The 15,175-nt window shown below is 43.1% G+C and overlaps 1 non-coding gene across 1 annotated transcript; it reads right to left on the bottom strand.

Annotated features, from left to right (window-relative positions):
- Positions 1-489: 489 nt before the first annotated feature.
- On the bottom strand, positions 490-596 carry LOC116458203 (U6 spliceosomal RNA). The gene has a single exon (XR_004245252.1). It is a non-coding gene; the product is annotated as a U6 spliceosomal RNA (small nuclear RNA).
- Positions 597-15,175: the final 14,579 nt, after the last annotated feature.

Here is a 15,175-nt window from a genome sequence, read left to right as displayed (position 1 = left end):
TTATTATTATTATTATTATAATACTTTAAGTTCTGGAGTACATGTGCAGAATGTGTGGGTTTGTTACATAGGTATACACATGCCATGGTGGTTTGCTGCACTCATCAACCTGTCATCTACATTAGGTGTTTCTCCTAATGCTATCCCTCTGCTAGCACCCCCGACAGGCCCCGGTGTGTGATGTTCCCCTCCCTATGTCCATGTGTTCTCATTGTTCAACTCTCACTTATGAGTGAGAACATGCAGTGTTTGGTTTTCTGTTCCTGTGTTAGCTTGCTGAGAATGGATGGTTTCCAGCTTCATCCATGTCCCTGCAAAGGACATGAACTCATTCTTTTTTATGGCTGCATAGTATTCCATGGTGTAATGTGTCACATTTTCTTTATTTAGTCTATCATTGATGGGCATTTGGGTTGGTTCCAAGTCTTTGCTATTGTGAACAGTGCTGCAATAAACATGTGTGCATGTGTCTTTATAGTAGAACAATTTAAAAATATGAAACACTTCAGGAATTTGCGTGTCATCCTTGTGCAAGGACCATGCTAATCTTCTCTGTATCCTTCCAATTTTAGTATATGTGCTGCCGAAGCGAGCACGTTTTTTGTTTGTTTGTTTGTTTTTTGAGATGGAGTCTTGCTTCATCACCCAGCCTCAAGTGCAGTGGCACAATTTTAGCTCACTGCAGCTTCCACCTCCTGGGTTCAAGCAATCCTCCTGCCTCAGCCTCCTGAGTAGCTGGGATTACAGATGTGCACCACCACACCCGGCTAATTTTTATATTTTTAGTACAGATGGGGTTTCACCATGTTGGCTAGGCTGGTCTCAAACTCATGACCTCAAGTGATCCACCTGCCTCGGCCTCCCAAAGTGCTGGGATTACAGGCAAGAGCAACCACACCCAGTCAGCTGTCTTCTCACTATGTCTTCACGTGGTGGAGACAGAGAGAAAGCTCTGCCATCTCTTCCTCTGTTTATGGGGACACTAATCCCATCACAAGGGTCCTGCCCCTTACGACCTCATCTAAATATATTTCCCTCCCAAAGGTCTCATCTCCAAATACCACTACACTGGGTGTTAGGACTTCAACATAATGCGTTGTGGGAGAACGCAAACATTCAGTTCATAATAATTACCAACAAATTTAACATCAATACAGTAATATTATCTAATACACAGATATTCAAATTTTATACTCAGTATTCAAATTTTAAATATTCATTTTAAATTCAATATTCAATTTCAAATATTCTATACTCAAATTTTATTTTGATTGCATGTTGAAATGAGAATACATTGATTACATTGGGTCAAAATACATTATTAAAAATTAGTTTCACCTGTCTTGTCACTTTTTCATGTGGCTTTAAAAATATTAAAATTCCACCTTTTGCCTGAATTACATTTCTATTGAACATCACTGCTCAGAATATTCCCTCTCACATTTTGTTGTTGTTTGTGACATGGGCATTTTTTTTAGTGCAAGCCAATTATCTTGTGGAAGGCTCTACAATATGGCTTTGTCTGTTTCCTTTTGACTAGATTCTGGTTAAATCTTTCTGACAAGGATATAATCGAAGTGATGTTGAGACTTGGCATCAGGGGCTCACTGTGTGAGTTTGCCCCATTGTTGGGAATGCAAAGTTTTACTACTTGGTTAAAGTGGCCTCTGCCACACGTAAAGATTCTTTTTTCCCTCTATCGGGGTGGTCTTTTGAAACCATATAAGCATCCTGCTCCTACTTACTCAGTGGTTTTAGCATCTAATGATGCTTGTTGCCTGTATCAGTCATACATTAGTGATTGCAGAAATCACAGGTGTCTTAACTTTTCATTTTAATTGGCTTGACTGATTTCCTATTCTAGTTTTTTACGCTAGTACATGATATGAGCAATTTACTGCTTTTTTTTTTTTTTTTTTTTGGAGACAGTTTCCCTCTGTTGTCCAGTCTGGAGTGTAGTGGTGCCACCTCTGCTTCTCGCCTTCTGGGTTCAAGCGATTCTTATGCCTCAGCCTCCCGAATAGCTGGGATTACAGGCACGTGCCATCACGCCTGGCTAATTTTTGTATTTTTTGTGGAAACGGGGTTTCACCATGTTGGCCAGGCTGTTCTCGAACTCCTGACCTCAAGTGATCTGCCTCCCTCAGCCTCCCAAAGTGCTGGGATTACAGGCGTGAGCCACCACACCTGGCCCAATTTGCTGCTTTGTAAGTCTGAGAAGACTTTTATTTTGACAGTTACTTTTATTTGACGAAGACTTTTATTATGACAATTTATTTTACTGGCTGCATAGCATTCTGTTGTATAAAATGTAGAATACGATATAGTTGAATCTCTGTTGATGATTATTTACATGTTTTCTAATTTTTTGCAATTAAAAATATTGATTCTATGAACATCCTTGTACACTGTCCACCCAGTCATTTCCTGCCTTGAAATATATCCCTAAAAATGGTATTATTGAGTATGTTCAGTCAAATTTTTGACACATATAGTCAGATTGCCCTCCAGAAATATCACACAGTTCACACTTCCAGTGAATCAGCCAGGATGCTTTCAGCTGCAAAGGAACAACAATCTCAACACAGATTGGCTTCCATAATAAAGACATTTGTTTTCTCATAGAAGCCAGAACTCCAAATGAAAGGTGCTACCATACACTCCATTTTCTCCTCAATTTCATTTTTTAAGAAAAGCACTAGCTGTAACCCATTAAATAGACTTCATGACTCACCAGGGGATCATGACCTACAATTTGAAAAACACTGCTTTAAAATACTCGAATTGCTCTCTGGAACTGGAGATAGGTGGCTACCTGAACAAATTCTGACTTTTGTTAGGAGTGGAGGAATGGATATTCATCACCTTATCTATTTATCTACACGGATGGCAGAGAACACCGTCCCCCAGGCCCTTCTCACCCTGCGTGTAATTTGGCTCCCCTATCTTTGCCAATCTAATAAGTGAATTCGTCATCTCTCTTTTTAAAATTTCATCTATTTAACAGTGAGATTTCATGGATAAACAATATTGTATAGTGCCAGGCTCTGGTAAGAGGCCTGCCTGGATTCATAATCTGGAAACTTCACTTATCACCTATGTGACTTAGAGCAAGTTACTTACCCTCTCTGTGCCTCTGTTTTCCATCTCTAGGAGGATAATAATATCTACCTCATAGGTTTGTTATGATCATTAAAAGAGATAACTTGGGCTGGGGTGCAGTGGCTCACGCCTGTAATCCCAGCACTTTGGGAGGCCAAGGCGGGTGGATCACCTGAGGTCAGGAGTTTGAGACTAGCCTGGCCAATATGGTGAAACCCCGTCTCTACTAAAAATACAAAAAATTAGCTGGGCGTGGTGGCACACACCTGTAATCTCAGCTACTCGGGAGGCTGAGACAGGAGAATCGCTTGAACCCAGGAGGCGGAGGTTGCAGTGAGCAGAGATCGCACCATTGCACTCCAGCCTGGGTGTCTTGAAAAAAAAAAAAAAAAAGAGATAGTTTGTATAACGTGCTTAGCACCCTTTCTGAAAATGTGTTTTGGAAAAACTTTTTTTCATTTATAGGTTTCTTTTGCTCTATTAGGATGATGTCTGAATTTGAACCCACCACACCAGGGAAAAGAAGTCGACAGAGATTTGAGCTGTGCAGAAACAACTGTGTCCTGATTTCCCCAGGCCCTACACAGCTCATGGTATATGGAATGCAAGGGAAGAACTGTTTGCAGGGCACAGGGTGGACAAGGCCCTGCAGCTCTGCAAGACCAGGAAGGCGCCAGGGATGACTCTGGCTTCCAGAAGTTTAATAGGAAAAAAAAGGCAAACAAACATTAAAAGAGAAAATGCATGCAGCATACAGCGCACACAGCTCCTTTTTCTTGGCGTGCACCTGGTCCCTGCAGCCACTTGGCCAACTGCGGTGTCTGTCTTCCTTCAGGTCCTCTGTTGGTGTGCACTTCTCGAGCCTAGGGCCACGTCTTTTCATCTTTGGACAAGTGCCAGCGCCTTTTCTGACACATTGTAAGTGCTGAATAGATAGTAAATGGCTGACTGAACAAATGCAATTTACAACTATATAGTGGAAGATGTGGAAGTAATTGGGGTGTAGTTTTTTTTTTTCTTGCATTATCCGTTTTCTCTCTGGGATCCATGGTGGTTTATATACAAAATCTCAAGGTCAATGTCTCCTTAGTTGGGGAGCCTAAGTAGGAAAAATAGAAAATGGCTAAAGCATTAGGAAAAAGATAAAGAAGTGTTACATGTTCTTATGAAAACACAGACACTGTAGAGAGAAAGCCTGCAGGACCCTAATGAGCTAACTGCAAAGGGGCTATAAATTCTACATGGTGTCTATCTGCAAGCCAGGGCCATCTCAGGGTCTAAGACCTTTGACGTTGCTGTCATATGAATGTGTGAAGATAGGTTTCAATTGAGATTGATTAGAAAAGGTACCTGGCCCCTAATTGAAAATTGGACAAATGATAAGAGCAGGTAAATCACAGGAGACACAAATTCCCCCAGAAGCTGTAAAATGCTAGATTGACACCAATCACCCAGACAGTGTCATAACTGTCATCGTCAGTTTTGTGACAAGTGAACAAGATTATTTGAAATCGTGGTTGGAATTATAATAATAGCTAACGTTTATAGTGTTGTCTGTCCCTGTCAACCTCTTTCCCCTGGTGTGACTTTATCCCAATACAACAACAGAAATCCATAAATGAAAAATAGTTGTTTTCTGAAGTGCATTTACTGTTAAGCATCTCATATTAATTACCTCTTTTAATATTCATCTATAAGGTAGATATTATTATTCCCATTTTAGAAATGATGACCCAGATGAACAGAGAGGTTAAGTAACTGCTCAAAGACACATAGCTAAGTAATGGTTGCAGAGTATGAATTCGGGAAGATCTCTCCCAAGAGACTGCGCTATACGATATTGCTTGCCAATGAACTCTTACAGGCAGATGAAATAAAAAGGCAGGTATTTTCTGAAAAGCAAGCCCACTCTATATGTTAACTCAATCTGGAGTTATTCCCCAGATTGGTGATGCCAGTTTTAGGGTACTGGTGATGATGCCGAAATTTCCAGGGACCTTAAAACACACTTGGGAGTTGGGGGAGCCATTTTTTCAACCTCCATTGTGGGAAATAATCAAATCTTAGTCATCTCTAGTGTGTGACTAATACCCATTGCCAGGGCTGTTCCATTCTGCTGCAGAAGCCCCTGTAATGACTAAGCCATCAAGATGGGTTTTTTTCCTAATGACATTTGCTGCACAGGACTAAATTCTATTAAGCCAGCCTTTTCGAATCTGGATCTGGAGGAGTCATTGTATCACTGTCTTTGAAAATTAGGCTAAAGGGGGTGGTATCTATTATTACGCCGAGGCTCTAGTTTCCCTCCTCCTAGGATGCCTGACCTCTCCGGCCCATTCCCGTCTCTTTCTTACTGAACCTGCTGTGCCTGTCTTGTGGGAGCCAGCATGACCTCATCGCCCTGAGCAGGGGAGTGTTGGGCTGGGCCAGGGCCCTCTCCGTGCCCTCCCAGGCAGAGCCTCCACCCTGGGTTTTACAGTTACTCAGGGACCACAGAAGATGGATGGTGCTAAATTAAGGCAGCAAACCAGAAAAAAAAAGCAAGGACCCACCATTCAATACACCAATGCTTTTATTTTAAAGCAGACACTAACTGAGGCCGTTTCTGACTTTGACATCCTATAATTACGATCCTGAGAAACATTTATTTAGACAACAACACATAAATTAGTTGATGACTTCTCTTGTTACTTATACCTCACAAAGGTCAGAGATACAGAGCCAAGAACAATTATCTTGTCACGAACTTAAATTCTTTTGGGTTCTAATTATTGGGGTATTTAGCCTCTTCCCAACTAAAACGCCAACCTTTTCCCCAGCTTCTGAGAATAAAGAAAATCTGATTCACTCCCCTGCTTAAAACCCACGAGTCCCTTCATCTCCAGGGTGAAAGCCAATCCTTTTCTCATGGAACAGTCCTTCCTTATCCATTCCCTGCCTACCTCTTTAACCTTACCTTTTATTATTTTTTTAAATTGACAGATAATATTGGATGTATTTATCATGTACAGCATGATGTTTTTTGTTTGTTTGTTTGTTTTGAGATGGAGTCTCGCTCTGTCACCCTGGCTGGAGTGCAGTGGCCTGATCTCTGCTCACTGCAAGCCCCGCCTCCTGGGTTCATGCCATTCTCCTGCCCCAGCATCCCGAGTAGCTGGGACTACAGGCGCCCGCCACCACGTCTGGCTAATTTTTTGTATTTTTAGTACAGACGGGGTTTCGCCATGTTAGCCAGGATGGTCTCGATCTCCTGACCTTGTGATCCGCCCGCCTCAGCCTCCCAGAGTGCTGGGATTACAGGCCAGCATGATGTTTTGAAATATATCTTTCAACATCACTCACCTCTGTCCCCAGGTAAGTCTCAGCCAAATGGCACCAAGCTCTCTCTGTCTCTTGGTGGTCCCAGGCCATCCGCTTGGCCTTGAAACACCCCCTCCCCACCCTGACCTGTCCACCCTTACCTGGCTGACCCTTCTTGCTTCTGTCCCAGCTAAGACATCATTTCCTCCTGGAAGCTTTCCCCACTTTCTCCAAATACCCACATATGTGGGTGCCACTCCTGCAAATTCCCACAGAAGAGCTCAGCAGCTGTCATGGTGGATTATAATGGCCCCTGGATTTGTCTGCCTTTCTCATCACTGTAAGTCCTTGAGAGCAAGGGCTGTGTTATCTTCACTGTCATAGTCCTAATACCCAGCCATTTTGTCTGGCACACAGCAGAAGCTTCATAAATATTTGTGGCTGAATGTTATTCATGCCCATATGATTTTTTACATTTTTTGCGATTTAGAATGTAGCTATCCATTCTCTTGTTAAACTCTCTGCCACTTACTGAAAACAACCAAGTGATTCATAGTTTCTCCCACTCCAAGCTGATGCCTACTCATGCCATCCAGAGGGCAGTCCCCACCCGCCCAGCCCTTCAACACACACTCTGAGCCAAGCCTCCATCATACTCTGCTAGAACTTGAATTGCCACATTGAGGGGTTGGATTTTATTCAACAAGAAGGGTGAGTCAGTGGAAGTTTGTTTAGGACCAGGGAGTGTGCACTTACAGCCAAGATGCATGTTTCTGTGAGGTGCAGAATTGATTGTGGGAGGAAGGGAGTCTGCTTAGGGGACTGTGACCGTGAGCAATGTAAACTAGACTACTAGGGAAAGAATGGAGAGGAGGGACCGGATTTGAACTGAGAGGCAGCACTTGGCAATTGACTACATGTGGGGGCAAAAGAAAGAGGCTCCATGTTGATTTCAAACTCTTAGGTCTAGAAAACGGGAAGGTAGGTGACACCACTAACAGAAGTAGAGATCACTGGATGGATTGTGCGAGGTGCTTGGTTTTGCTTATTTGGAGAAAAGAGGAATGTATTGATGTGCTAGCAGAGTTTTCAAGTTCTAAAGATCAATTATTCAAATAAAATTAGAGATATCATTTATGACCAGGCACAGTGGCTCACGCCTGTAATCTTAACATTTTGGGAGGCCAAGGTGGGCAGATCACTGAGGTCAGGAGTTCGAGAGCAGCTTGGCCAATATGGTGAAACCCCATCTCTACTAAAAACACAAAAATGAGCCAGGTGTGATGGTATGTGCCTGTAATCCCTGCTACCCAGGAGGCTGAGGCAGGAGAATTGCTGGAACCCGGGAGGTGGAGTCCGCAGTGAGCGGAGATTGTGCCACTGCACTCCAGCCTGGGTGACAGATCAAGACTCCATCTCAAAAAAATAAAAAAATAAAAAATAAAAAAGTTATAATTTATTAAGTGAATACTCTGAACCAATCATTTCACAAAATTAACATCTAAATGCTTACTATAACACTAAGAGGTGGATTCTATGATTCTCCCCATTCTATGGATAAGGAAACGGAGGCTGAAGTCACGTGACCACATTCACACAGCTGTTCTGAGTGGCAGAGATGGGATTCAGCCCAGGCTCTGTGACCCAGTGTCTTCAGTATGTGGGACTGAGGCTCAAGAGACAGCTTGGAGCTCTCTATAGACTTCAGTGTGGTCCGCATTAGGAAGTTAAAGCATTGAGATGGGACGAGGCTGTCAAGGGAGAAAACGTGCAGAGGAAAGTTGAGAACCACGTATAGAAATGGAAGACTAAGAGTGAGCAGGCAAAGGGAAGACGAGGAGCCCGAGGTAGAAGTAAGCAGGGGCAGCCCAGAGGAGGAAGTGGGTAAAGCATCCTGGAATAGGATGGAAACAGGTTTTAGAAGAAAGTGATGAGTGTCACCTGCTGTAAAGAGATGTCAAGAAGGGAAAGTCCTTTAAGGCCATGGGTGTGTTTATTATGTATTGTTTGTCGATTGATCCGGCTAATAATCAGTATGTTTGCCTCCTTAATGTTCTAGGGCATCTACCGTGCAGAAAGCAGAGAAGTGTCAAGGAACCAATTTGGGTAACATCAGCAGCATTGGTAGAGTTATACCTAGAACCAGCACAGAAAGATAGAGGGAAATTTGTGCCGTGGTTTCCATGCTTCAAATATGCCAAGCTGTGACGTGGCAAGTATAATCATTAACGCTGCTTGAAACCCACAGGGAGCACTCCCGCGTAGCTAAAGCCTCAGTATTGCTTTCGGCTTGAACTCACAACCTGAAACAGCCTTGAATCTAGTATACTGTGGCACCTAAGATCATTTGCCAATGGTCCAGATCTTATTTCAAGCTCCTCTTTCAAGCACCAGATGACCTGGAGTACGGCCATTTCCAGAACTAGCTGGAACTATTTTTCATCTAGGACCATTCAAATAAGACTTTAATGCAATATCAGAATTTACAAACTCAGATCATTCTCTTCCACTTTGCCAGTTGCTAAGTAATCTTTCGAGGTTCTAAAACTCAGGGACTTTAAGATGATCTCTGTTGACACTGGAAAAGGAGAGGTCTCTTTCCTCGTCCTTGGCTAAATAATAGATGAACTGGCATCTAAGCTGCTAAGACTGAACTCCCATTGGAGAGGCTTAAATGGCCTCAAAATGTGTGTCCTGGAGAGAAGAGGCAGGACATACTGATAGTCTTGAGGAATTGTAGAAAGTTGAAACTAAAAGAATATCAAAAACTATCTAGCTTAAGCCCTCATTTTGCAGATGAGCAAAAAAGAGGCTTAGAAATATTAAGGGCTTTGCTCCAGTCTCAGAGCCAGTTAATACCAGTACTAGGACTAGAACTAAGTCTCTTAACATTTAATGCAGTTCCTTTTCCACAATACTATTCAGAAAACAAACATTCATTGATCTGCAGATGTTCGTCCTCTTGCGTTCCAGCATTTTTGCAGCTAATGCCACTTACCGTCTCCGTGAGCATGTATTTGTGCCTCAGGCAAGAGAGAAGGGAGGCTGACAGACAAGTTCTTCAAATTATATTGAATGAAGAGCTAAAGAGTTTCCCAAGGGGTAACATGAGCTCTGAGGAAAGACCACTTGGGCTTTGGAATTATTTACTCTTGGTTTTAATCCTGACTTCATCATTGTCTAATTTGTGACACTGGGCAAGTTATATCTTAAACTCTGTATTAGTTTTCTATTGCTGTTGTATGAAATTACCACAAACCTAGTGGCTTAAAACATCACAAATTTATTCTCTTACAGTTGTGGAAGAGGTCCAAAATGTGTCTTGCAGGCTACAGCAAGGTGTCAGCAGGGCAGGCTCCTTCAGGTGTCTCTAAGGATGAATTGTTTTCCTGCCTTTTCCAGCTTCTGAAGGCCCATTCCTGGGCTCATGGTCCATTCCTCACGTCACTCTAACCTCTTGCTTCTGTCATCACATCTCCCACTACTGACTTTGACCTTCTTGATTCCCTCTTTATTTATTTACTTAAAAAAAATTTCTTTAGAAATAGTCTCACTCTGTTACCCAAGCTGGAGTGCAGCGGTGCAATCATAGCTCACTGCAGCCTGGGCTCAAGTGATCCTCCTGCCTTGGCCTCCCACAGTGCTGGGATTACAGGCATGAGCCACCACACCTGGCCTTGACTCCTTCTTTTTTTTTTTTTTTTTTTTTGAGATGGAGTCTCGCTCTGTCACCCAGGCTGGAGTGCAGTGACCCAATCTTGGCTCACTGCAACCTCCACTTCCTGGGTTCAAGCGATTCTCTTGCCTCAGCCTCCCGTGTAGCTGGGACTACAGGCATGTGCCACCACACCTGGCTAATTTTTGTATTTTTAGTAGAGATGGGTTTTCGCCATGTTGGTCAGGCTGACCTCAAACTCCTGACCTCAGGCGATCCGCCCGCCTTGGCCTCCCAAAGTGCTAGGATTACAAGGGTGAGCCACCACGCCTGGCCTTGACTCCTTTTATAAGGGATTACATGTGATTACAGTGGACCCACCCAGCTAACCCAGTATAAATAAGCTCCCCATCTCAAGATGTTTAACTTAATCACAATGACAAAGTTGTTTTGGTTTTTTGTTGTTGTTGTTGTTTTTGTTTTGTTTTGCCATGTATATTCACAGGTCCTGGTGATTAGGATATGGACATCTTTGGGGGTCATTATTCTATCTTCCACAAACTCTATGAGGCTCAGAGATAAGTCTGGAGCTAACAATTCCCATCTAGGGCTGGGTGCAGTGGCTCACACCTGTAATCCCAATACTTGGGGATGTTGAGGCAAGAGGATCGCTTCAGCTCAGGAGTTCGAGACCAGCCTGGGCAACATAGTGAGACTCTATCTCTGTAAAAAACAATTTAAAAAGTAGCTGGGTGTGATGTGCACACCTGTGGTCCCAGCTACTTGGGAGGCTGAGGCAGGAGGATCACTTGAGCTCCGGAGGTCGAGGCTGCAGTGAGATATGATTGCACCACTGCCCTCCAGCCTGGATGGCAGAGCAAGACTCTATATCAAAAAAGAATTCTCTTGCATCTAATAGTGCTTGGACATCACTTCTTATAAGAAGACTTTCTTGGGACCCCAAAATCAGATTAGATTCTCCTCCTATGTGTTCCCATCACCTTCCGGGGTCACCTCTTACTGGAGCCCTTATAAAACCACATTACAGTTACTTGATTATGATTACGTCTTCCACACTAGTCTTTTTAACTCCAGAGAGTAGAGACTGTGCCTTATTTATTTTTGTTATCTCCTGCCCCCAGCATGGTGTCTGGCACTTGGTAGTTGCTTAATAAATATCTGTTGTCATGAGGATTAAAAAAGACCAAGTAAAATGCCCAATGGGGCCGGGCATGGTGGCTCATGCCTGTAATCCCAGCACTTTGGGAGGCTGAGGCAGGTGGATCACCTGAGGTCAGGAGTTTAAGACCAGCCTGGCCAACCTGGTGAAACTCCGTCTCCACTAAAAATACAAAAATTAGCCAGGCATGCTGGCAGGTGCCTGTAATCCCAGCTACTCTGGAGGCTGAGGCAGGAGAATCCTTTGAACCCAGGAGGCGGAGGTTGCAGTGAGCTGAGATTGTGCCATTGCGCTCCAGGCTGGGCAACTAGAGTGAAACTCCATCTCAAAAAAAAAAAAAAAGCCCAATGGTACCTGGCTCAAACAGGTATTCAATAGATAGTGAATTCTTTTGCTAACAGCCATTATTGCCAAAAAAAAGTAGGAGAATTTTTTTCTTTTTATTTTACTTTAAGTTCCAGGATACATGTGCTGAATGTGCGGGTTTGTTACATAGGTATAAATGTACCATGTGATTTGCTGCACTTATCAACCCATCATCTGGGTTTTAAGCCCCGCATGCATTAGGTATTTGTCCTAATACTCTCCCTTTCCTTACCTCCCCACACCCTGACAGGCCCTGGTGTGTGATGTTCCCCTCCCTGTGTCCCTGTGTTCTTATTTTTCAACTCGCAATTATGAGTGAGTTCATGCAGTGTTTGGTTTTCTGTTCCTGTGTTAGTTTGTTGAGAATGATGGCTTCCAGCTTCATCCATGTCCCTGCAAAGGACATGAGCTCATTCTTTTTTATGGCTGCATAGTATTCCATGGTGTATATGTGCCACATTTTCTTTATCCAGTCTATCATTGATGGGCATTTGGGTTGGTTCTAAGTCTCTGCTATCATAAATAGTCCTGCAATAAACATATGTGTGCATGTATCTTTATAGCAGAATGATTTATAATCCTTTGGGTATATACACAGCAATAGGATTGCTGGGTCAAATGGTATTTCTGGTTCTAGATCCTTAAGGAATCACCACACTGTCTTCCACAATGGTTGAACTAATTTACACTCCCAAAAGTAGGAGAATTAGGAGAATTTCTATGGATGACAAGTGAAATGCCTCCATCCCGACAGGGAAAGTACAAGAAAGCATGTCTTCTAGCTTAGAGACAAAAACCCTTTAAGGCAGTCAGAGCCAATGGCATGGTTTACCTTTTCTGTTTTTATTATAACATTGTTTTGCCCAGAACCCACCACCCATTTGGTGAGGAAAGTGTGCTGGCTGACTTTCAGAGGCAAGTGGGGCAGGAACAGGTGAAAAGGAAGAAATCCACTCTCAGTATTTCATCATCAACTGGGCAGAACAGAGCCTCAACCTGGATCTGCCTTTACCTCGTCAAGTGCTTTGAACTCTTGGCTTATGCCACATTTTCTCTCAGTGGGCCACACTTGCTTTCTTTACTGACATTTATGCCTAGTGCAATGGAGAGGCAAGAGGACGGGCAGCAGGCCAAGTAGTTCCGGGTGGCCCTGTGGTGCTGGACTCACCGTATTCTTGGACTTGCTATCTGACCATACGCAAGTCACTCCTCTTTCAATTTCTGCACCTATAAAATGCATGACTCACCTCACAGACACCGAGAAACTCAAAGTGTTTCTGTCTTTAAAGGGAAAGAGTTATTAAAAAAAAAAAAAAAGCTACTGTAGATGTACCTATCAGGCTATTACTACACCAAAGCTAAAGCCAAGGCCAAAGCCAGCTTTGATTTCATTTCAAAGCTTGGAGCAAGGAACCTAATGTCAGAAATTTAAAGAAACATGCTGTTTAAAGTAAGCCTTCCCAGCCTGCAATTTAGATTCAGATTCACACACATCCCACAGTGGAGACCTTAGTTCCCCTACAGATACACACAGTAGGACTTGAACCAGCAACTTTGCCTTTTTAGCTAAGCAGTCATGTATTGATTGCACTTACAGCCAGAGCCTGATTGGCATACCGGCCATATTTGCTGACAAAATTCAGTCACGTGGTCTGCAAAACGATGTTTTAATTATTTGTGAATTTATTTCTATGAGAAGTTTACAAAGGAACAAATATTAAACCAAATGTAGTTATGCCTTTAACAAGTCACTCTATTTAAGAACAAATTGTATACTCAGGCCATCCTGAGCTCCTTAAAGACCACTGTGTTTTATTTACTTTTAAATCCCCGTCTTTAAAATACCCTTAGAAGAGTTGGCGATCAATAAATGTTGACTGACTAATTAGTTATTCCATCAAATACGATTTCTATAGTCTATTGCAGGGATAAAAGGGAAATAGAAGACGCACCAATTGGAGCCGATAGGGCAAACAGATTAAAGAAACATACAGCGAAAGGACATTGCACAGTGAAAACCAATTTGCATTTATATGGAACTTGCCTGGTTTGGCAATATTGATCACTCATTCATTTAATCTTTCATTTTTATCATTCAATAAATATTTTGTAAGCACTTTTCAATGAGATAAAGAAGGAGGCCACGTTAACTCTGAATTATGCTCAGTTCTTGAGTCTTCTTTGACTAAATAGGCAAGAAATGGGCAATTCCATGGACAGTGCCCAGAACTGCTACTTTAGAGAAGCAAAGAGATACTACAAGAGTTCAAGGGAGAAAATGGATCCAGTCTAGGGGTGACAGGTGGGTCCACCTCAACCACCAAAGAGCACCTGCTTTCAGTGACATCATTTCAAACGTGAAGAGTAAAGAAGGGAAGGGCAACATGGAATTTAGGAAAAAAGAACTCCTTCCAAACTCAGGAACTTTAATAGTCCATAAGCAGGAATTTTGACAAATGCTTTTGACTCAGAGATTTAGAATCGTGGCTTAATAAAACTAATAAACTAAAAACCAATAAAAATAACACAAATGACCTTCTACTGTGGATAAAGGCAACCCCACTATCATTCATTTCACTAACAGCTCTGTCCAGAGGAATAAAATTCACCTTCAGCCCCCTCTTTACTGTGGATTCCTGAAACTGTGGCCAACCAACTCCCAACTGCCCAATTTCTCCCGTGTCTCCGGTGGGGTTCTCAAGAAGCAGGAGGATTCTTGAGCAAGTCATTCATCGGGGCAGTGTTCTCAGGAGGAGGGGAGTGAGGAGGCAAGAGAGCACAGGGTGGGGAAAGTCAAGCAAGGATGTGGTGTCATCTGGAGACCAGCTTCAGGCTGATCCCTTCAGGGAGCTTGGGAAACCCAAAGTGCACCACACAGGCAATGCCTCCTTGATGCTGGGGGCCGAGCTTTTGTATGTCTGGGCCAGAATGCATTTTGGGAGCCATGACTCCCAGGAGAAGGAGGGGCTGTGAGCTGTCATCAGCCAGCCCTCACAGCAGCTGGGGGTAAAAGGGACCTGGATGGGGCACTCCTAGCACCTACCATGGTGAAATATACGAACCGCTGAATACAAGTGAGCTCAGTGAAGGGAGATGCTAATCCCCAAACCATACATCTTGCCATTATGTTGTAATAATAAGTAATTCAAAATCAAAGCTGTTTCTACATCCCCCAAGCACCTCAGACTCAACATATCCCAAACCTAAGTGTCACCTCGCGTCCCTCATGTCACCAAACTGTTTCCCTGGTGTTCTCTTTGTCGATGAGATTCCATCATAATGAGGTCACTCAAGCTACTGACTTCTCTCTCTCTCTTTTTTCTCTCTCTCCAATCTGTGCCACATTTAATCAATAACCAAGTCCTACCAGTTTTACCTCTTAAAGGTTCTTAAACCTATGCCTGACTCTCCCTCTTCATTACCACTGACCTAGGGCAGATCCTGATCATATCTCACCAGATCTCCCTGCCTCCAAATGTGTCCTCCCCAAATCCAACACCTCCCACCCCATTCCTGGCTAAAATGTTCAGTGATCTCTTTCTATAGAAATGTCCAAGCTACTGACCTTAACT

The sequence above is a fragment of the Hylobates moloch genome, unplaced genomic scaffold, assembly GCF_009828535.3.
Source record: "Hylobates moloch isolate HMO894 unplaced genomic scaffold, HMol_V3 SCAFFOLD_18, whole genome shotgun sequence".
Classification (NCBI taxonomy): Eukaryota; Metazoa; Chordata; class Mammalia; order Primates; family Hylobatidae; genus Hylobates; species Hylobates moloch.
The sequence above is the reverse complement of the archived record's forward strand: the minus strand, read 5'-3'. Positions and strand labels throughout refer to the sequence as shown.